The sequence below is a fragment of the Podarcis filfolensis genome (assembly GCF_964270895.1).
Source record: "Podarcis filfolensis genome assembly, chromosome: 1".
NCBI lineage: Eukaryota > Metazoa > Chordata > Lepidosauria > Squamata > Lacertidae > Podarcis > Podarcis filfolensis.
In genome coordinates, this window is record NC_139604.1 from 76,736,018 (window position 1) to 76,760,911 (window position 24,894).

General features: G+C 38.8%; 1 protein-coding gene and 1 long non-coding RNA gene across 5 annotated transcripts in view; one reads left to right on the forward strand and one right to left on the reverse strand.

The window, feature by feature from the left end:
• The window catches only part of NELL1 (neural EGFL like 1), a 374,882-nt gene that overhangs the window by 184,974 nt on the left and 165,014 nt on the right, over positions 1-24,894 (reverse strand). The gene's annotated exons all lie outside the window — the stretch shown is intronic.
• On the forward strand, positions 5,233-16,723 carry LOC310752001. The gene is made up of 3 exons (XR_014542776.1): positions 5,233-5,305; positions 15,663-15,713; positions 16,595-16,723. It is a non-coding gene; the product is annotated as an uncharacterized lncRNA (long non-coding RNA).

Consider the following 24,894-nt stretch of genomic DNA (forward strand, 5'->3'; position numbering starts at 1 on the left):
AGCTTGTATGATATGCTTAGGAAAGAGCAGGATTCTGTTTCTAGAAAGATTAGAAGTAGGAATGAAATTCAGGAATTTTAATCACTCTTGAGAAAAAGCTGCTTTTAAAAAAATAGAGAGATTCTTTTTCTCAAAAGACTATTTTAAAGCCAGGGTGCCTTCTTGAATTCCACATCCAGCATTCTACCTCTTGCTCAGCACTGTGCCTAAAGGTATAATCTACCACTATATCACCTCATTCACAGGCAGTAATCCTATTTTTCTGGTGACTTGGGATTTGAGATAGCAAGTATTTTAACAAAACAAGTTTATTTTCTGTCAAACAGCTGTTTACATTAACTCAGATGTCAGCTTGAGGGGAAAATAATATTTAGGTAGCTATTTTTAAAACTTTTTTAAAAAGTAACATATAATTTAATACTATTCAAGAGCAATTCCTCGCTCTCCTATAGACCACATTCAAAGGTCTTGTGTTTTCGTTTGTTTTTTTGTATACGTATCAACAACAAATTAAGAAAAGGGGCACAATACTTTAAAAATTGAGTTATTTGTTTTTTCAAGAAATGCTTTCAGCAAATAAATATAAAAAAGAAAGCCTGTGATTTTGCACTGCCTGTGCAACTTTATTGTGGCCACAGGCATATGATGTCTGCGGCCAGTGCAGGGAGAACTGAGAAAATAAACATAGGATATTGGTATTGGGTAGAATTAGGCCACAACTTTATTGATTACAGGTAAGAGTAGTTTTGGTTAAGGCACTGAGCATGTATCCAGCATTAGGCAGCCCACTTGCTGCCCAATAGATAGGAACCCAGTGGGGTTGACCCTGTGCTGGGGAGATGCCCCTGACATGGATTGGGGCCCATGACCTCACACAGGGTGCCATTGAGAGAGGTGTTTTGGCCCTTCAGTCCCTGTGTGGACTCCTGGACAGAGTCACTCCTCCTGGACTCCTTTAATAGGATCCCCATGTGTCTAAGGATCCAGAACAATGCCTTATCTGCCGAAGTTGTGAGAGTTGCTATGAAGTAGGCAAAAACCTGCAAGCTGGCCAATTTGCTTGCAGGAGCAAATTCCTCACTGGTTTCAAATACAGCACCATGTAAACCATAGCAAGGTCCTTACGCCAACCTAAATAGCTTGGCTCCAGCTCCCATGAATGGAATCCTGCTTACTCCAACTGGAAAAAGTGGGAGGTCATATTTGCTGGCTCCTCCTTTCCCCTGCAGCCCCCTGTGCCCCCTGAAAATCAGCTACAGAAGGTTACAGGATTCCCCAGAACACACTGCGGGAGGTGACCCAAAAAGCTGTAGGGAGAACCACCTTCCTCACTGTTTCTTAAGCATAAGTCTCCATTAGATTGCAAATATTTCTGTAAACATAAGAAAGCTTTCTGTTTACGGAATGCAGCTCTGGATCCAGCCCAACGTTGTCTATATTCTTAAAATATGTTAATGAACCAAGTGTATATTCATAGGAATATCTCTTTTAATTTAATCATTACATATTGCATTTCATATTTGTTTCCAACAGAAAGAAAAAAGGAAAAGAAAGGTGAAATAGTGCTGAAAGATTACAGTACATCAGGTATAGGCAAACTCGGCCCTCCAGATGTTTTGGGATTAAATTCCCATCATCCCTAGCTAACAGGACCAGTGGTCAGGGATGATGGGAACTGTAGTCTCAAAACATCTGGAGGGCCAAGTTTGCCTATGCCTGGATTACATAATACTTGTTTGTTAACTGGACAATCATTCCCATCAACTGCCAAAACCTTAGTCAGCAAAAGGCTACTGGTACAGTTTAAATAAATGGATACATTTCAATCTCAGATTCAAATGTGGACTAGTTTAAAGTAAATTCAGTTTGATAATATGAAATGTTATAGTTATAAACAATCCCTACAAAAAAAGAATTTTACAATGCGGTAGGAGGCTCTCTGTAGGACAGGAAACAAAAGAATTGAGAACTTTTGCTACATAGTCTGCTGACATACAAAGATAGTCACATTTCGATTCTCTCTCTCTCTCTCTCTCTCTTTTTACACTGTCCTACTCATATTTTTCCAAAGTAAGGGCCTTGCCTACTGACTCTGAAAGTAATATCTATTGCAATTTCGAAGTTCAGTTCACAAGCTAACATTCAATGAACCTGTCACCTCTTGCAGATATTCATGCTCCTGCTATGGAAAGTATCATAATAAGTCTTAGGTAACTTAATTTGATTTAACTGTGTCCTAGTGACTCAGCCTTACACCCTGAGGTTTATTTTTTTATTATTAAAAAATCCTACCTATTAGATTTGATTCCACAGCTTATATTTAATGCTTTGTGTGGGGAAAGCATTTGTGTGCCCAATTATATTTTAAATGTATTCTTTTGTGAGAATTTCTCATGCCTACAGCAGATTTTGCACTACTGAAAATAGCTGAGTTTTGTGTTGAGTACAATCAAGCTGAAGTCGCGCACTCTGATATCCCACTGAGAGTTAAGCATGTACTTCACTTCTCACTGAAATTGACGGAACTAAAAAGTGCTCAGCTTTGGCTGGATTATGCTCATTGTGTTCTCAACTTAATCTTCAATTACTGTAGTTAGGGCTCTCATATGTTCACTTAAGATATCCTAGGATACCTGAACCTTGAAGAAGAGCATAAAGGTCTCAGAACAGCTGGAACTAATTTCTGACTAATGACAAGCTGACACTTAAAAAAAGTAAGAAATTTCAAAGGTTTGTGTATGCCAAACTCTGGAATATACACTGTACTGGAGATGAAATAATAGCTGCCAATTACACAGAATAAACTTTGGGGGTGGGGGGGAGAGAATTGTTATAAAATGTACCTGCAGAGAATTATACTATAGAGCAACAACTTCTGAACTGGGATGGCAAATATGGCCATACCCCATAATATTATTTTACTATTTTGTACAACATAATACAGTATGTAAATAGAAAATATTATGTACTACAAAATATCGCTTTTTAGTCTATTATCAGGCGTTTACCTAGAACCAAGTTTGTTTGTTTATTTCAAAGTTTGTGTGATAACTGAGAGTCTTCTCCCATGAATATGTTTTATGTTATTTAATGTTACTTGATTCATGGAATGAATTCTGGTTCCTAAAACAGGAAGGAAACACAGGCAATTGCGCCCAAAGATTGCAATCTCAATATAACAAGCCACTTAAATAAAGTTCATCCATGCAGCTCATAATACTTTGATTCATTTGGGGTTTTGGTGAATCCCGATTCCACTATGGAATTGTTCTGAAGTTGGACAGGAAGGAGGGCCTTCCCAGTGCCATCCTATAACCTGGACAAAAGAGAATGAAGAAAGGCCCTGAATGAGCCTTTTCAAGTATTGGGGTGACATACTGGGAGGAATTCAATGTTACACTAAGGTAACTGTTCTATTGGGGCAAGCATTTCAGCTCCTTACCTCCCCACACCTGTTGTTCTGGGGTTTCTCCCAACACCCACCCCTGAGCTATTTTGGGGGTACATGGGGCATGCATGGGGGGCAGGGGCAGGGGAGAACTCCCTGACAGAGCTTGTTAGTTGAATTCACTACAGAAGGCATTATTTGTAATAAAGTGCAAATAACATAGGAAATTTTGGTTATTCCATCCATATCCAACAATCAGTGAAACTAATAAGCTAGTCAAATGATGTTTAAGAATGAATGGGAACCATGTGAGAAGGGGGAATTTCAGAACTGCATGATTATAACAGGAAGTAAGTTGCTTGTCTGGTTTGCTTGTTTGCAGGGGATCTTCAGGTCTGGTTTTGACTGTAATTGTACATCATTTAGAAACAATAATTTTGGAGCATCTATTTTTTTATTTTTTTAAAATATACCTTTGAAAAATACTCAGAAGAGGGCCCCTTAAGGAATGAAAAATGATACTGATGATGATGCCAGGCATCTTCAGGGATGCTCTGGGGGTGGCACTTGGCTTTGCAAGTTCCAGAAAAAGTAATACTGGGTGCTGCACCAGTATCCTTAATTACAAGCTAGTCAATAACTACTTTTGGTGGTCATGGTATGGAAGAAACACAGATATCCTATGGCCATCTAGGCCACTCTTCAAAAATATTAAAGATTATTCCTGCGTGCCTTTCAGATGTTGACCCATCACTGCAAAAAGAACTGGCATCAGGATAGTGATGTATTAATTAATTGGTAATAATTTATCAATACAGGTCATTGAACAAAGCTTTGTACTTAATTTTTCCAACTGTTCATCACACCATCTTCTTAAACTGGATTGAAAGCTTTATGCATGACTTTCAGTAGCAAGCATTTCCAACTTTTAATTTACATTTCTTCTCACACGCACATAAATAAATAATATCTTATAAATGCATTAGATGAACATGTGTTGAGTTTGGTATTTTGTTTTGTTTCACGGATGATTTAATTATCGCAATGAAATTACAGCACACCACACAACAGCCTGGAGGTGTAATTCATGAAGCTGAGATCCATCATTATGCTAAATCGCAAATGTATTACATTGTACATTTTTGATATTGTGTATATTCTGCAAAGAATGCACAAATTATATTCTCACGTAAACTGAACGGTATATTTTCACTTTTGTACATGAAGGTTCCTTTAATGATGTTTTATAATTATCAGGTAATATAATACATTTTAACAAAGTCAACTGTAGATACTATGTCATGCCTCCTTTATACCATATTAATACACATATATGCAACAATTTATGCATTTTGCAGACTTCAGTTTCTGATCTGAAAAATATAGCTCTGCACTCAGATATCCACATCTGTATTAAGGGCACACACAAAAACACAACAAGGAGGAAAACAGACTATATGCACCAAGCTGGAAATTCCCAACCTAGCCTGATTCATAAGGACCAACAAACTGAAGGTCAACAAACATACTAAACCATAAGACAGACAATCTATGTGTTGGGGAGTTTATCAGGCCTGGACAGGGTTTCACTCCCTCTGAAGAAATAGGTTAGGTTGGGGTTTGGCTCTTAGATGCATCTTTGTCCCTGAAGTGCCATGTAATCTGGAGGGCAAGGGACACATCTTTTCAGCTTATGTTAATATGCCAACTATGCTATTTTCTAGTTAGAGATAGATTGGCCACTATGATTCATGCATTGGTAACCTCATAATTTGACTATTGTAATGCACTTTATGTGGGACTTTCCTTGAGACTGTTTCAGAAACTGTAGCCAGTAGCTGTGGCCAGGTTGTTGAGTACAGCACATGCACTGAAGGACCCACACTGACTACCAGCCAGCTACTGGCCATGTTCAAGGTTTGTTGCTAACATATAAAGTCAGTGCTTTTTTTCCTCGGGGTACGCATACCCCTAAACATTTTGTGAATCTAAGTTTGGTCTCACTGAGGGGCAGTATTTCAATATGAGTAGGAAAATGAGAGTACCCCTAAACCTATTTTTTAAAAGAAAAAAAGCACCGTATAAAGCCATAAACAAATTGGGCCCAACTTACCTGAAAGATCCTTTGTACCTACTTGGATCTTTAAGATCACTTAGATCGAGTAGCCTTCAACCTTTTCAGACCAGAGAACCACTGTTAACCCAAACACGCATTTGGGAGTCCATTTCTTAATTTATATCATACAATTGCATAGTGGTAGTACTGCTGTTGAAACCCATCTCAGATAAGACCCACCAGCTGAAGACCAATGACTTAGATCAGGCAAAACTTTAGACATGGCTTCACACCCCACAAAATATTTCAGAGTGGTAACCCCAAACAGCCATTTTCTGCCACTGACCCGACACTGTGGAATGCCCTTCCCTCTGCCATATGTGAAACATAAACCATCAATTGCTTTGGATGTCTTCTAAATACATAATGTTGTATTCACCTAATGTGCCTTTGTCACGATCCGGTTCACAGGCGATCAAAGTCCCAGAAGGACATCAGGACCGGGGGCAAGAGTGGGAATGGGGGTCCAGAAGCCAGGGTGTCCAGAAGCCAGGAGTCAAGAGTCTGAGGGTCAGAGAGCTGGGAGTCAAGAAGCCAAGGGTCCGAGGGTCAGGAAGCAAGGAGTCATGAAGTCAAGGGTCAGAGGATCAAGAAGCAAGGAGTCAAGGGTCCGAGGATCAAGAAGCAGGGATCAGGAAGCAAGAAGCCAAACGCAGCAAGGCAGGAAGCATGTTGCTATGACAAAGAGCTGAAGGGAAATGCTGACCTTATATCCCTTCCCAGCTCTTGCCACCAGGTGCTGTGAGTTACCAATTGGCCTCACCTGTGAGGCCGTGCTTTGTCTCTTCAGAACAAACTTAGGAAGGCTCCAGACCTGCAAAGTCCTATTGGTCACAGGGCTCCTGCACGCACACCTGACAGTCCTGTGAGCAAGAGCACTGTGAAAGGTCTTCTGCTTGTGCAATGAGCTCCCTCACACTTTCTGTTGTCGTCCCCCCAAGCCCCCCAAATTGGCTGAACCTCCAGAACAGCACATATGTATGTGGTACACACTTTGCTTTTTAGAGTACAGGAAGCAACACAGCAGGCATCATGAAGAGCTTACAAGCTACACTTTGATATAAAATACAACAAAGTTTGAAAGCAATAGGCAAAGGCATACTAAAAGGTGACAAATATGCAGAAAGGCAGATGCGCAGACTTATTTTCAGAAAGGCTAAGTATATCCCCTACCTTATAGGCATCAGCTTACATTCTGCCTCATGATTCTCTTGCAATTCTCTGCTTCACAATTATTACTTCTCAAATTCAAACTTTTTTCACACACTTTGCAGTTTTACATTAACAGTGTGGTTTCTTGCTATCCAAGCACATGTAATCTCTCCCCCCGCCCGCCCACCCCAATCCCTGCTATATCTTAGGCTAATATTAAAATCATCCTTACTTCCTTGAACTTGCACACTGCCATGCAGGTCAACCACAGTATTTAAATATTAAAAGGCCTAAAACTAGAACGCACAGGAATTAGAATGAACATTTAATCCATAATTAATCTAAACTCTTTAAGCAATATTAATTCATTACTGGACAACTCTAGTAGATGCCAGTAAAATTCCCATCTTGCCATTTAATTTATTTAAAATATTTTTATACGGTCTTCCATACAAATCCCAATGAAGTTTACAACAACTTTGTAAGGTAGATCACTCATAATGGGCAGTATCCAATCAAGTATTGTATCTCTGCTAATCCAAGGACTTTCAGCTGTGCAATAGAACTTCCCTTCCCTATCCTCTCCCTGCATGGTCCCTGAATCTGTTCTGGGATTTCCCCCAACTCTCTGAAGCAGATTTGGGAAAGGCGTGGGGTGCTCTCCAAGAGGAGAGGGAGGTCTTGTTCCATTGTTGTTGTTGTTTAGTCGTGTCCAACTCTTTGTGACCCCATGGACCACAGCACACCAAGCACTCCTGTCTTCCACTACCTCCTGCAGTTTGGTCAAACTCATGTTAGTAGCTTCAAGAACACTGTCCAACCATCTTGTCCTCTGTCGTCCCCTTCTCCTTGTGCCCTCCATCTTTCCCAGCATCAGGGTCTTTTCCAGGGAGTCTTCTCTTCTCATGAGGTGGCCAAAGTATTAGAGCCTCAGCTTCAGGATCTGTCCTTCCAGTGAGCACTCAGGACTGATTTCCTTAAGAATGGATATCTTTGATCTTCTTGCAATCCATGGGACTCTTGTTCCATAGTGCAAGCAAAAAAGTGTTGCACTACCAGAATCACTTTGTTGGATACTGCCCACTGACATGAAGTGTTTAAATTAAAGGTAAAGTTAAAGGATCCCTGACAGTTAAGTCCAGTGGCGAACGACTCTGGGGTTGCGCCGCTCATCTCGCTTTACTGGCCGAGGGAGCAGATGTTTGTCCACAGACAGTTTTTCCAGGTCATGTGGCCAGAATGACTAAGCCACTTCTGGTGAAACCAGAGCAGCCCACGGAAACGCCATTTACCTTCCTGCCAGAGCGGTACCTATTTATCTACTTGCACTGGTGTGCTTTCGAACTGCTAGGTTGGAGCTGGGACTGAGCAACGGGAACTCACCCCATCGCAGGGATTTGTACCGCCAACCTTCTGATTGGCAAGCCCTAGGCTCAGTGGTTTAGACCACAGCGCCACCTGCGTCCTTTGTGTGGACAGTACATCCACACAAACCATCACATGCCATTCTGGAGTGCCGTCTAACCTTTAAGAATGGTGGGAAGGTAAAGGCCTAGAGAAGCAAATGAGGCCACGGTATTCCACTTGCTATTTAGATCTCAGGTTAACTACAGTAAATAATTAAAGATGGCATGGAAAGGAATAAAGTGGAATAAGAGGGAATAAGGGGGAATGAAAAAAGTTCTACTTTTCTGCCACACCATGACAGCTTGTGGTAGTTTATCAGGAATCAGCAGCATGCTAGTGTACACTGACCAATTACTCTTGTTTTGTTTCTCCCTTGGTACAAGCAGGATAAACAAACTAGGGACCCTTGGTTTCCCATTACATCCAATCAGAGGTCATGGGGTTGTTGTTTTTGCTGCCCAACAAGCTGCAATAATTAAGCCAACAACAAACCATTGGTTAAAGTAACCAGTGATCATAGTTTGGTAGGGAGAAGAAACCATAATCCTTGGTTTGGATGTAGCCAGCTTTCCTGGTTTGTTTATTCCACTCATACCAGGGGAAGAGTGAAGCAGGAACAATTCAGCAGTATGCACTAGCACACTGTTTATTCCCGATAAACCACATCAGAAAGGCTGGTTCATTGTTATGTGTAGCCAATATGTTGTGGCAGTTAAGAGAGGTAGATCCTGACCCAAAAAAATAATGATTATGTCATTTTAAATAAATGCAGCCTGCTGCTGCACTGATCCAGAATGCCACAGCCTAAGTCCCAACAATTAACATTCATAATGGAGCAACCAAAAATGGGAAGAAGAGAAAAAAGCCTAAAACCTGGTCTGCACCATTTGTGAGATACTAAATAAACAGCAGCCCACTGGGATTGTTGTTGATGATGTTCCAGTTTTAACAATCGTGCTGTATTTGCAGGCCAAGCAGAGAGCAGAAACAGAAGATTAACCAAGCTCCTGGCAGGCTGCCATATAAAACTAATGGGGTCAAATTGTGGAAGTCTGTCCAGGACTCTACCGAGGTAACAGCTGCCTGCAAAACACATTTTGCCACAGTGAGAAGAAAACAGAATCATGTATGATTTACCTCTGGGCAAGTTGATGGTTTACATAACTTAACACAGCATGCTACACCTTTGCCTATTGCATGCTGCTTCCACTTGCCAGAGTAGTGGTACCTTAACATCTCACTATTAGCAATGACATCTTAAAAGCCATCATGAGTACTATTCATAAATATGTTCCAGTTTCAGCTCCTGTTTTTAGTGCACCTCACACATTTACCTATTTAAATTCATTTTCTAGAGTATGAACAAAATAACCAAGACTTAAGTAAGATCATTAAATTAAGTAGAATGTTTTTCAGTGTGCAGTGCTTCCAAAATAAAATATATGAAGGATACAACTGATGCAAATAACAAGGCTAAAATTAACTCCAGTTTTATGTGCACTCATACTGATATAAATACAAATAGTACATTGTGTGTACTTTGTGCAAGTGCAAATTTATTTATACAAACAGTGTAGCGAAACACATGCAAAACAATCAGATCAGTGATTCACTAAAAGGAAGTGCTATTTTCTTGCAGTTACAATAATGGAATAGTCTGCAAATTAATAATAAAAAAAAACAGAATATGCTATACCATAGCAGAATAAGCTGTGAATTAATAAGAAATAGAACTTTACACAGCTATGGTTTAGAAAATGGGGATTTTAATGTATGTTGGTTGGGAGGTTGTATATCTTGTCTGTTGAGGGATACACACACACACACACACACACACACACACACACATATACACACACACACACACGGCTGATAAATAGAAATACCTCCACAGTTAATCAGCACATTTACTTACACAGAAATGTGGTTCCGTATCTCCTTATATTCATTAAGATCATATTGGAAAGAAGCCATAAAAATAGCCTGAGATATATAACTGGCACACAGCAAAACAAAACACCCCCCAAGGTTTAAAAAGTGTAGCATTAAACAAAAATATCAAATACAAGCATCTGACTTCAGTGTGGTTCTAACAGCGTTAGCACAGTTTGTCCCCTGAAGCACCAAATGGCTTAACAGATGATAACTTGCTTGCCTTCTGGCCAAAGCATTTCACACAGCTATGTAAGTATTTCTGGCAAAGATAGCACTAACTCTCAGACTAGTTAGTAGATGAACATACATATGTCTGTAAGTTTGATTCAGTACATAAACTGTCAGAAATTAAACAATGCAATAATACCTCACAAGTAAAAACAAAAGCCAGACAACCAATTTTTGAGTCTCAGAAAGCCTGGAGAGCCTGGGCAAGTATGAAAGCTGAGAGAATGCTGTGACATTTCCAAATTACACAGCTAGATCTTTGAAATTTCAAAAAAAAAAAGCAATTTCATTTATTTATCACTAAGCACAACAACACGATACTGTTCAGTCAATGTTAAGCGCTTTAAATCTCAAAATAATCAAAAGCACTTTTGATACCAAAATCAGATAAAAACACTCAATACAAAACATGGATGCATGGATCCATACAGTGCATGAATGAAAGAAAGACTGAGGTACAGAACTTCACAAAAACAATAGCCAAATACCTCGCAAGCTATGTGAAATTCCCATAACCCATTCCAAAACACATTCACTTAAAATATGGCCCACAGCTCGAATATAGCTCACTTTCCCACATGTGTCCTGGATTAACTACCCCTGGTTCTGCACTTCTCCCCCTGCAGGGGCCTATTTCCGACACTGCAAAATGAAAGAGAGCTTAGGGACCCCCAGGTTCATGACATCTATTATAATGGAAAATTGAATAAAAATGTTTTACAAAAAAAGTTAATAAAATTTTAAACTGAATATGAAAAGAACATTATGGCTAATAAAGAGAAGCATCAGAGGGTGACACCATCAAATTTATCCTTAACACGTATAAAATGATGAGCATGCACAATTTACCCTACATATCAATTTTGTTTAAAAAATATGGAAGAGCCATTCCGTTTGCCTTCACACAAATTCCTGTGTACTTGAAAACTTACTGTAAGAGGGTGATTCATTATCCCTCCTCAGGAATTATCCCATGATAATTAATGAATACCTAGTATGTCAGCCTAGATGCAGCAGAGCACAGAAAAATACTCTCCAATCAACTTCCCCTTCCCCCAAGGAAAATATTTAGGTCTGTAATCACTAAAACTTCACACAGGCCCATTTCATTCATTTCTTCCTGCATGGGCCTTTTATGCAGAATAACCTCAACAACAAAACCAAAATGAAACAACATGCTGATTACTTAGAAGGGTAAATTTGGATACTGTTGTCAAGCAATGAGTTCCTTATCAGAAAAAAAAGATGTGCTGTGGTTCACACAAATTTGATATTAACAGAAAAATCATTAGAGGAAAACCACACATCCACGTCAGTAAGGGGCTTCAAATTGATTCTTGTGTGAAATAAAGCTTGCAAACTCTGCATTGCATTCCATTACAAAGTGAAGGCTCTTCAAAATGTGGCTGACCTTTTCACAATAGCATTGATTCAGCTGGAGAGGCTGCAAAACCAAGAAGCAAATAAAGTTACCTAAAGGGTAACAGGTTAACGTAAGCTGCATAACATTGTGGCGAGCCTGACCTTCAGAATCTGAGGTATCATCAGTGCCCCCAAACCAAATGGAGGCGAGAATGCATTGCCACAGTAACAAGTAGTCTTACTCCAAATGACTGTAGACAGATTCCAATGGTTTTCAAAGGTTATCTAAAGAAGGATAGTCAGAAAAGGTGCAATCTTTAACATCTCCCTTAAGCTCACTTTTAAAATCACCAAAGTAACAAGGCCTGAAGGAGCACTGTGTGCTTTTCTTCATTTGTCTTGTTGGCAGATGGTGTTAGGAATGCATAAGGTAACTCCACATTTTTCACTGATGTTTTTACTTCCTTGAGTGCATAGTTCAAGGGCCTTAAGGGATTCTTTGGGTCTGTGCAACTGCAGACAAGGTGAAAGTTAACAACAATTTCTGAAAAAGCTGTAATACGTTTTTCCTCTTGGTTTAAGATATGGGGGGGGGGAGAACTTGCTTTCTACACAGTTCCACATCTGCTTAAAACATCTGTGAAAGACAAAAACAAGTTTGAAAACTTCTTCTATTTCCACGCATTCTTTAGCATCCTCAGATACCGCATCAGACTCATTCTCCTTGACCATTTCACCCATAAAGTTGCATCCCATGACCAATTTTTCTAAATTTTAATTTAAACAGAAATTATTCATTTTGAATGCCCCCTCCCACGTTCACCAATGCTTTATATTGTTTCATTGGTAACATAAGAGGAAAAATGACTATTACTCATATTTAATCTAAGCACAACCACAGATTAGGCATTTGGCTAAGTTTTAGAAATTGTTTCTACTGCTCAGTGACAGCACAACTTCAAAAATTTCTACACTGCAGCATGACTGAATATTCACCTGGTCATCACTTTAGTGTAAGAGAGTTCTGGTCACAAATTAATAATAATAATAATAATAATAATAATAATAATAATAATAATAATTTATTTATTTATACCCCGCCCATCTGGCTGAGTTTCCCCAGCCACTCTGGGCGGCTTCCAATCAAGTGTTAAAAACAATACAGCATTAAATATCAAAATACTTCCCTAAACAGGGCTGCCTTCACAACTGAATGGCTTATTGCACTACTGCTGGATACAGCATAGTCAAATCATTCAAAGTTGTTACACTGAACAGAAAGAGCTGCAGATGTGGAATGAACATACTGAATATAACATGCTATGTTAAAGTCATGTTTTACTCACCACACAACTAAGAACACCATCCACACCATTGCTGATAATAAGGGAATTGCAACTAGCCAACTTGCTCTGCACTGTGCAGATAGGATATGCCTGTAGTTTAAGACACTCTGTGCACTGTTGCCATCCATATCATTAGAACTGGGTTGTAAAACTGTGTGATTTCTCAATATGTGAATTAAGAGACTACATTTACAAATGTTCAGGTTGTCCTTACATTTGCAGATGCAGTTGCATATTCATGCCTTATACCCCTGTTTCAGCAATAAATACAATGAAGGCACCCAATTGCAATCTCTCTGTTAAAGCCTGGAGGGCAAAAATGACAAAGATGAATGAGACAGACACAGTAATCAAAATGAAGATATGAAGGGAAATTGGCAAATGTTTTGCATAGAGGGACTGTGATTGTGAGAAAGAAAGAAAGAAAGAAAGAAAGAAAGAAAGAAAGAAAGAAAAGCTCATATTTGTATCTCAAAGCATTATATCAAGGATTGAGAACATATGCAGCTGCTATTTATGAAGCATTTTAATTGAAGACGATTGTAAAGCTCTCTAGAAAATCACATTTTCTTACCACCACTGAAGCGGAATGACCTTGAAAGTGCATTATTGGAACTGGGTAACACCCACAACAAAATTGCAAGAATTATTAGGTCAGAAAAGCAAGATGGCATTCCTGCCAGCTAACCTTTCAGTCTGACAAGATGTAATTCTACACCTCTGGATATGTCTAAACTTTGAAGATTAATGCCATCACATTTGTTTATCAGATTCTTTAAATGGGAGCAAAATGCTGTTGTGCAAAAAAATGGGGAAATTGGAAATTTAAATGTGATAGTGATAGTTGGGTGGGCTCAGTGCTTTTTTGTTTTGTTTTTTTTAAAAAAAAGAGGTGCTGGTAGTCATATCTTGATAAAAGTATGATAGGCCAGCACAAAATGGCTGTCTTGTGTAGCAAAAACAGAAGTGATGGTACTCTGTACCAGTGAGTACAATCACAAAAAGCACTGGGCAGACCCATATCTCTTTCTAAATGTTTGCACAAATGTGCTGGTACAATAAAAACATTTATAAATGCACAAAATCCCTCTATGTGGTCTCCAGAGTTACAAAATAAGAATGTTGAGCCATTTCTTCCATTATTCTGGTTTTGGATAGAAGTGACCTGTAACTAAAATGTTTATGTTTACCCAGTTTTAGACCCCAAGGAAGGTTCATCCACTACACGGAAAGGCAGTTGCTGGGCAGTCTGCCCCTGTGATGAACTTTTAAACATATAAATTTCCTTTTGTGGTTTAACTCCTCTGCTACTTTGTCCTAACCTCTGTGAAAAGAGTTGAACCACAGTTCCACTTTTCAAATCGTGAAAATTATCAACATATTCCCATTCTTTTATCAAGATAAGTATGTCAAACTCTTTCAACCTTTAAGCAATTTTTTTATAACCAAGCCTTATTGTGAAGTCCTTAACAATAGTTTCAATGGTAATATGAAACTAAGTGCTGGATTGTGGTTTATTTTGCAGCTTGCATGAAGGGAGGAGCAAAATGGCAAGAATGGGGCTGGCTGCAATTGCGTACAACTCACATATCTTGCTTTATTAAACCTGGAAATGTTGGTTTAGTGGTATGTGCAGGCACTGACTTGCTGTGGCATGGTCCTCTAACAGGATTTGTATTTTTGGATGGAAGTTGCTTGCTTTAAATTATTCCCATGTGTCCTGATCAAACCACTGATCAGAAAGATAACATTATTTTTCAGAGATTTAAAACACACAGGTGCCTACTTGAAAAAGGCATTATTATTATTATTATTATTATTAATCTTATTATTATTCCCTGCCTCTGCCAGTTTCCCTGAAACAGACTCAAGGCAGCTTACAGATAAAAATAACAAAAGCTAAAAACATGGCCCAGGTTCATTAATCATTGCTAGAATTAAAACTATATATCTATACCTCTATCTATCTATCTAATCTATTTGGATTAACAGAAAAATGGATATGTTAAGAGTTTGACAAAATTAAGAACAAATAATACAGGGGAGAAAGTCATTCATTTCTGTACTAACAAACATACTGGGAATTCTCCTTAAGCTAAAAAAATCAGATTGAAGGAGAACCAAAGCAGGTAAAATTTCTGCCACACTATCTAAAATGTTACAAAACAGAACATAATGGAAAGCAGACACTACACTTTATTCTGTTTTATAAAATTTGATTCTGCCTCTCCTTTGGCTTCAGACATCCATCAGAATAATACTATCACATGTAGTAATGAAAAGCACCAGAATCTTATATCTGATGCTACTCCTCTATACAGTTAGTACAAAACTATGCTCAGTTTTGTTGCGCCAAATTCCAAGGAGATGCACAGGACAGGGAATAAGATGTCTCCATTTTAAAATCCCTAAAGCCTAGGGCTGGCAATAACTTTTATTCCAACTGCTTTTGCAATCTGATACATCTGTTACACTCAGAACACTATAAATTTGTCACATGTTATTTAGCTTTGTGAAGGAATGTGTCACTAGAACTGGCACATCATAGCTTTACAAGTTGTTGCATTCTCAAATTGATTTTGTTGTTTATGAATTGCATAAATAAAAGAAATCTCTCTCCCTTGGCATATTAAGTGTTTGATAAAAGATACCCATGCAAACATAACCTCAACAGCTAGAAAATATTAATACAGGTAGAATAATAGAGTCTTTGTTCTTATTCTTACAGACATGCAAATGTTTTTGTTGAAATTATACAATTCAACCTGAAATGTACACAGTATGTATAGTTTTTCATCCACAGCAACTAAAATGTTGTAAGAGTGAACATCAATAGAAGCAGATCACACAATTGTTTATTATTTATTAAAATTATACCCCATTCTTCCTTCCAAAAAACCCTAGGGTATTAAACAACAGGAAATAAAGCAATAAAACAAAAAACATAATCTTAAAAACAATTTGGATACATATGCAGACTGGGAAAGATCTCTTCCTAAATGACTTGTTGGAAAAGGAAGGTTTTCAGTAGATGCTGAAAAGGCAACAGAGAGTGCACCTGTCTAATATTCAGGGGAGGAGATTCCAAAGGGTTGGTACACAAAACTAAATGCCCAATAATTAATGGACCTTCTGGTAAGATGACATCTGCAGAAGGCCCTCACCTGCAGAGTGTAGTGATTTGTTGGATATATAATGGATGAGAAAATATCTCAGGTATCCTGGTCCAAACCCAGAACCTTGAACTTAGTCAGCCAGCTAAATGGTGATAAAACACACTCCTGGTCACTGAGGTCACCAGGGCTTCTAGTGTCAAAGATAGATCCAAGAGCATCTCCACTTCCACAATGTTTCCGAGCACAGTGCCCTTAATGGCTTTGATCCTGTATACCTGAAGGAGTGTTTCAGCCCCTATCATTCAGCCCAGACACTGAAGTCCAGCTCCAAGGGGCTTCTAATGGTTCCTTCATTGCGAGAAGTTACAGGGAACCAGATGAAGGGCCTTCACAGTAGTAATGCCTGTGCTGTGGAATGCCATCCCATCAGATGTCGAAGAGATAAATAATTATATGATCTTCTGTAGACATCTGAAGGCAGCCCAGTATTGGAAAGCTTTTAATGTGTGACGTTCTGCTGTGTTTTTGTATATTCTGTTGGAAGCCACCCAAAGCATCTGAGGCAACCTAGTCAGATGGGCAGGGTACAATAACAATGATAGTTGCTGTTGTTGTTGATATCACCATCATCTCCACCTTACCAGGTCAGTTCCTTGGCCTTCATCCAGGCCACCACCAAGTCCAGGCAGTTGGTAGCGATCATAAACTAACGAGCCTGAGATGTATATTTCTAGGTTGTATTTCACCCACTTCAGTTCACTTTGAGGTTATACGTCAGTTGAAAACTTATGCCAGAATGTCCAAAACAGTGATCTTCAAAATCCTGACAAACCTGAATTTATTTTTAATTATCTAGAGGGTTATAGTAAGTAGTATGTTCAGGAATGAATACTGCATGCAACTCAAAGCATGTAAATTCCATTTTTGGTAGTTTCAGAACACCTATCACAGGAATCATCTATTACTATTAATTAAATTATGTTCTTGTTATGAAAATACAGTGGAAACGTGATGATTTAATCAGAGGAGCACAGTTAGTGTTAAAAATTGAAACATCATTGCAAATTAATGAGACATAAGAGAGCTTTTAACCTCAGGGTTGCAAAAGTGTGGGGGCACTACAGGAGCAGATAAAAACTATCTATGCAGAGTAGGAAATGAAGTGAAAATCAGACACTTGTAAAAGGGAAGAACATAAGCCAAACATTCTTTTTATCAAAATTTTATAGGCTGCCTTCTACCCACCAAAACAGGGGGCCTTCAAGGCAGTGTACAACAAAAAGATGTCATAATGCAAATAAATAAATAATGGTCCAATGTTTGACTCAGTATACAGCAGCTTCCTATGATCCTATGAATAAATCACCAAAAGCAATGAACAGTAGCTGTAAGGTATGAAAGCAGTACATGAGCAGGAACAAAGGTAGTAATTCCACTTACCTTCAGTGGTTATGTGGTTTTGTGGCACGGCGAGATCCCGCCAGTTGGATTCCCTAAATGATGGGAGCTACTAACAACCTGTCCCACCAGCTTGGGAACTTTTGAATTTGGTCCACTGCAGATTGGCCAATAGCAGCTGGACCAAGGGGCAAGCACAATTGGGGTGTGCACTGGACCCATAACTCAGAGGTTGATCGATTGGAACCATCCTCTGCTACCAAGGCAGTGGTATGACATCCTTGACCCAGCTCATATCAACTGGGCAAGAAAGAAAGTAATCAGACTATGAGGCAGAGGGTGGAGCAGTAAGGTGGCTGGGAGATTCAGCACCCTGAAATCACGTTTGATAAAGAGACCCTCTGGGTGACATCCAGTTCTCAGCATCAGGGAATGATGTCTGATTGAAAGATATTGTGGTTGGGCTAAAGTGTTGGCTGCAGATGTGAGTGATTTGGCAGCGAGCAGGTATTTGGGTTGGCTTGGATAGCGAATAAGGTATTGGGTAAAAGCTTTAGTCAGGGTCGGATGGGAGGTTGTAAGCCTTTGTCTGCCCTTCCAAGGGAATGGGGTATCCCATTAAAGGGATCCTGGAGGAGGTGCTTCTGCCCCCAGATGGGGGCACTCAGACAAATATATTTGATATATGTCATAAGATTCCCTCACCACTGGTTCAACCCATTGGTGAATTAACCAGCAGATGGGTTGGTTGGATTAGCAGATGCCTAATCCCAAAAACACATTTGTAATCAATAAAGTTGATGCCTAATTTGAGCCACAAAAAAGTATGCTGTCACAAGTGGTCATTCATTTCCATACACGGTATGGGATGGCAGGTCACAGTGCCTGGGCATGCAGTTAATCATGCCTATCAGTCAACAAATATAAATATGACATATTTGTGAATATTGTGAATATCTTAATTTCTGAATGTTGTGAATATCTTAAAGTCATGCTGCCCTCAGTTCCTTCCAGAGGAAGGGCAGGATGTAAATTGAGTAATAAAAATAGTAATAGTAATAATTCAAAATGGAGCATAAAATGATGTCTGTCGTTACTCTGTGTGTAGCTAGAACTTTATTGCTGATTACAGTTGCAGCACTGCTCAATGCGAAGCTTTCTTTAGCCATGCCCAGATTCAGCAGTTTCATTTAGAAGGGGAAAGTGATGGCAATCTACGCAAATCATTCTTTGCAATCAGCAAGGCATCATCTACCACATCCAACCATATCACAAAGCCCTCCAGGTTTTCCTCTTTACAACACATCTCTCATCTTCATGTTGGATGTATGTAACTGGTTGGACTCTATTCTACTTTACAGTCCAGCACACCAATCCTACACTTCAGCAGCGGGATTATTTCCAAGAAAGTGCATCAAGGGCTGCAGACTACGGAGGTTGCTACATTGGCACCTTTCCCCAATCTGAAAACACACATCAGTCTTAAACATACAGAAATAACCAACATTTGTTTCAAAGGTGGTGATTAACTGAAGAGTTCACAGTTCAGGGGTGGTTATGAGTGTGGGGGATGCTGCCATCAACGTATTTTTTGCCATCACCAACACAGCAGTATATAAATCCTACTTAAGTTAGTGGGACGAATATGTGGGTAATTGTGCACAGGACTGCAGCAACAGCAGTTAAAGCGTATTAATATCTAAATTCATCACCATAATCATGTGTTTAGCTTAATGTTTTCTTAAGTTCAAACTAGAAAAATATAACTGTGAGGTAAAAAATTCTGCCTATCTTCTACTAGGCCTATATTTTTGTTCTCTATATTTGCATTTACTAAACTGTATCCTACAACTTCCATATTTTCCCTCACTTATCAGACCTTTCTTCTTTTCAGATCTTGCCAAAGGTAACCTTCGCAAACCCCGAGCTTTCAGGAAGGGAAGAATGCACACTAGCTCACAGTTTGTGATTGCTTTACAGTGTTACCTTATGCTGTATATTACCTTGTCAATTTAAACAGCCACAAAACGTTAGCATTTTATAAGGAATGACCTTTCATGCTGTGAAATGCAATTAGCAATGCACTCTGGGGTAACAATGTCCTCTGCAAACAGGTGGTGGACTAGCAGCTGCAACTTTGATACTATAATGAAAGAGAAGGACAACTTGAAGCAATGCTGCATTGTGTTGACATTTCCATTCTCAAGCTTTTAAAAGAATTTTGAAAATATATATTTGTTGTGCTCAGAACCAATTAATACTGTATGGATTTTGCTGTACTACAGGACCTAACCTACTGTTCACACTTATAAGCTATCACCTATCAAGGATGTATTACTGCAAAATTATTATTTCAATTAAGTTTATACAGGAAGTGGAAGAGTGATTATGCCAAAGACTTTATCACGTTGTACAGTTAGGAAAACATAGGGGCATAAAGAAATTAAGTCCCTGACAAAAGTGATTCTCTCTCTCTCTTTCTCTCTCTCTCTCTCTCTCTCTCTCTCTGTCTCTCTCGGCTTGTTCACAACAAAGCAAAATGTGAATTCTCACCAGCCTATTTCCCCATTAATGTAGGGACATATGCATGATGTCCTCCCTATCCCAGTACAGTGGTACCTCGGGTTACATACGCTTCAGGTTACATACGCTTCAGGTTACAGACTCCGCTAACCCAGAAATAGTGCTTCAGGTTAAGAACTTTGCTTCAGGATAAGAACAGAAATCAGGCTCTGGCGGCACGGCAGCAGCAGGAGGCCCCATTAGCTAAAGTGGTGCTTCAGGTTAAAAACAGTTTCAGGTTAAGTACAGACCTCCGGAATGAATTAAGTACTTAACCCAAGGTACCACTGTATTGTCCTTGACCTTTCCTCCTTTAAATGTGGAGTTTTAAATCATTAGAAAGTCCAAAGTGGGCAGAATATATAAATAAAAACATTTAAAGGGGGAAAGGTCTGTGACAGTTCTGGAATGGGGTCCACTTTATTCTGGTGTGGACAAGCCCTTTGTCACTTTTTTTCCAATCTCTTTCATGTGTGGCCTATAACATTTTGTTCAGCCAAGGTAAACATGAAGCCACACAAAGTCTGAAGCTAAGCAAGTTTGGTTCTAGTCATACAAACACACACACACACACACACACACACACACACACACACACACACACACCATACACCCATGCACCCTACTATTAACACCCTCCTGTCCTAAATTTGAATATATAAGTCCCAATAAAAGAATCACTCCCTAGTTCATGTCCTATTATTCCAATAGGAATATTATTGTCCCTTTGTGACTTCCTCTTAGGGCACTTTCACACATGAAGTTTAAATTGCCTTTTAATCTTCCTTCCCTTATTTATGTGAATGTCTAATCATGGTTAATGCAGAACAGGTATTTGTAATGGAAATGAGCATTCTGGCTAGTATTGATTTTACATTGGTGTTATAAACCCATTGAAGCAAAAAGTGCTTTGAGCTTTGTGTGTGAAAACATCATTATTCTCTTTCACTCTATACACATTCTCTCAGCGATTCTATTCAGGCCCTCAGCTTTAACTTTTCACTGTTACAAACATTACTCTTTATCCACCTTACACCTTCTCACTTTTTGTTTAGTCTTCTACTGTTGCTTTTATTCTGCTATGTGTGTAAACTTATTTAACATATTTATTACCTGTTCTTTATTGTTACATACTTTCACAGAGTGCACAACAACAACAACAACAACAACAACGTAAACAGAACACCTACCCCTCCCCATACAAAAATGTATTATTCACAATCTCAAGAACCAGTAAAACAGTGGATCATAACAATCATCATTATCTCTGACATAGCACTTGGATAACTATTTCCTTGTTTTCCCACTTAATATAATAAAATATCAAAATGAGCATTCCGTTTAAGTTAATTCAAAGTAGAATCAAGAACTGAATCTATGCTACTTCCCAGCAGATTAACCCTCACTGAGGGTCAAGAGGCTTGGACACAAGCCTGGACACCAAACATAGTATTCTGTGGGTCTGAAAAGGCAAGGCTTTATCTGACCATGAAGCCTTGGTGCTGGAGATGGTTGATGTGGTTGTAAGCAAATGAAGGCTACATAAAGGTAGGAGAATCCATCCTAACTTTCTTTTAAAAATCCACAGAGGTGTGTTCATGGGTCCCTTAGATCACACAACATGCCTACTGTTTTTTTTCACTTATTTAAAGACAGTCCTCAGGACACATCTTAGAATTCAGAGGTCTGCAGATTCCAGAGCACGACCCTGTTCCAATCTGCAACTTGATTCGAGAGCTGGTCAGATGAGTTTTCTCGGGAATGTGGACCCCCTGAATTCCTGAAGCATCCACCTAATGAAAGCTTGTGCCACAGTAGATTTGCTGCTCTTTAAATTGCTACAGGATTCTTAGCTGTCTAGCTGCAAAATGAACAATTTCACCTACATTTATTTTAAATACAAACAAAGTGAAACTGTTTTAAAAAAGCAGCTTATTCTGTGGAATAGATGGGGAGATAACTTATTTGTTAATCAAACAAATCTAGATACTCTTCTAGACGCCATACTAGTGTTTCTGTCCATAGTCCACAATGCTCACAATTACCATAAATTCTGATGCACTGGCACCACAGTTATAACCTATCCTCAACATTTATTTCCTACTACAGATAGCGTTAGAATTAGGTCATAAAATACGAAAGTCAATGCCAAGGCTTCACTTGACTTTAATGGGGACTAGATTAATATATTCATTCACCTAGCACCAAACAAGAGATAAATTTCTACATGCTAATTATTAACACATGCAAAGTAATGGTAGATCTTCAGGACATCCAACTACCCATGGCAGCACATAAATTCTAAAGCTCAGGTACATTTACTGAATGAGGGGGGAAAGACTGCATAGCTCAAGTGTATTTTTATTGCAAATCTGAGTATTTTCAGAAGATAAATCATACCGTGATGGTTGCAATCTGTTTCACAAGTGAGCTGTTAAACATAAGAACTGATGACTGCAAGGTTGAATTTGCTTGGAACAATAATTATTTATGACACTTTATTACAGCATAACTCATAAACATATGGTTACCTTATTAGAAATTAAAATTCATTTTCATATAACTCTCAGCATGATATTACACCAGCATAACTGAAGCAACTCCAGGGGACAACAAATAATTCCAGTTCAACTGTTCCAGGGCTTGACAGTTGCAATATGCAATTTCAACTAATTCTCTTGTAAATACATAGGCAGGTTTTGATAACACAAATCCATCCACAGGCAAGTACAGGCATAAATGTTATTATTTTCCTACCAGCTTTGGAGACTGCATAATTTATTTCTTTGACACAAAGTACCATTAATTTGTTTGACATTTGCTGCTTTTTTAAAAAAGTGCTTTCTTCTGTTTTGGCCTTATAGTTACACTTCCAGATGTGTAACTGTGCCTTGTAAAAAAACAACAGCAGCAACAACCTCCTGACAGCATATACAAATTAATTAATTAAATGAATAAAATAAACAGTCAGATAAACTTGGTATAGTCTGGATTATGCTTCCTCCCTGCCAAAATTGTGGGGAGGGGGAATACATGGAAGGGCCTAAAGTTCCTTCATAGACTCACCAGTAAGTTCCTTCCTATCAAGTTCTCAGACCACATCAACTCCTAAATCCTGCTTTCAAAATCACAGCTAAAATTCAACACTAGACCATCCCATCACCTCTAAAACCTTTTGATTGTTGTGTTACTCACTCTTGCTTCCTCCCCCAACTTCTTTTATCATGCGGGGTAAGAGAACAACAAGGAGGCAACATTAGGAAACAAAAAATCCCTTCCATCCTCTGCTGATGTAAGCTTACTATTCTCCATAGTAAGTGTTAAGTCTTCAAGTGATAACACTACACCAAGCCTGGCAATAACGCTCTGTAACAGCAGAGGAGAAAATGACACCAAAACTCAAGAGCTCTTCTGCGTTATTAAAAAATACATGCTTGGCTATGTTGAGAAGACAACTAACTCCCTGCCACATGCCCACTCAAACACATCCTGACAGCATCCTAAAGATCGCAATCTAAGGACTAATAACAAACAGGGTATGCATTCCACTTGGCTGTAACTATGCTTTCCCCGGCTTCCCACTCAGGGGGCACATCTAAAAAGCAAACTTCCTCCCACTCAGGGTCTCACCCTAGATCACGCCTTTGGGCCTCTTCTCTTCTAGGACCCAGCCAGAAACACAATTTAGGAACAGTTTTACCATTATTATCCATATGTCCCGTGCTTTGCATGTGATAAGAGCTTGCATGTGATATACTTGGCATATACATTCTGTTTGCTCCATTATATACATAGCAATCTCTTTTTGAGAATCTTTTCTTTTTATGTGCTTTTGGGTAGGATTTTATGTCAATGTTCAAAAGATTGATTTTAGATGCAAAGAAGATTCAAACAAATAGGTTTTTTGTACAGTTTGGTAATGACAGAATTTTGAATGTACTTTCATAAAACACATTCCGTGGTAGGTGAGAACTCTTGGAGGAGGTTTAGTATGTAATAAAGTGTGAATTAGATACAGAAAACTCCAATTTATTTTTTTAAGTGCTTTTTGGGAGTGAAGACGGACAAGTAGAAGGATGGTCATTAAAATAAAAATAGATGGGGAAAACCCAGCCAAAAGTCCATATATCACCACTACAAATACTGTATGTACAAATATATCATATATCACCAATACAAATATGGCTATGTGATGCCATAGAACATTTACTTTTACCTCTAGAACTGTAAAATGATATTGTCCTGGTAACAATGAAAGCACTGTGCCAAAAATGGAAGGGGAAGTAAACTGTGGAAGCAAAATTAATTAATTAATTAATTAATTAATAAGAGACTACCTATTTCACTATAGCTCCTTCCCTTTACGGTCTTCTCATTCAGCACCCTTTATCTGAAGACATATTTGACTAAATGCACAAATCACAACACACGGTTATCAACTAAGTTGATCAAAGACTTTAAACATTGCTCTATTTTTTAATTGAGTGGTAACACAAGCCATTTTGGGTACAAGTGACGGTTAAAACATTCCCACTTGAAATGTAATTACTGAAGTTCTCTTTAAACTAAAATGTAAATAGGCATTTTAATAGTATTCTAAACTGTATTTGATTTACTTCCCATTGATTGCATTATCGCCTTAGTAATTAGACATCACAGTACCCTTTCTGTGCTGATTTTCTTCCACCCTAGGTGTTACTATCTGTTTTAAGCTATAAAATGTGTTGGCATAGCATTTGGGAGAAAGTGGGTGGTATTCAACGTCATACATTTTCAATTGTTCTGTCTGCACAAGCATTTCAGCTCCTCTCCTCCTGTGCACTGTTCTGGGGTTCTTGTAACCCTCCCCCTCCACGATACAATTTTGGGGGGTGCAAGCAGGAG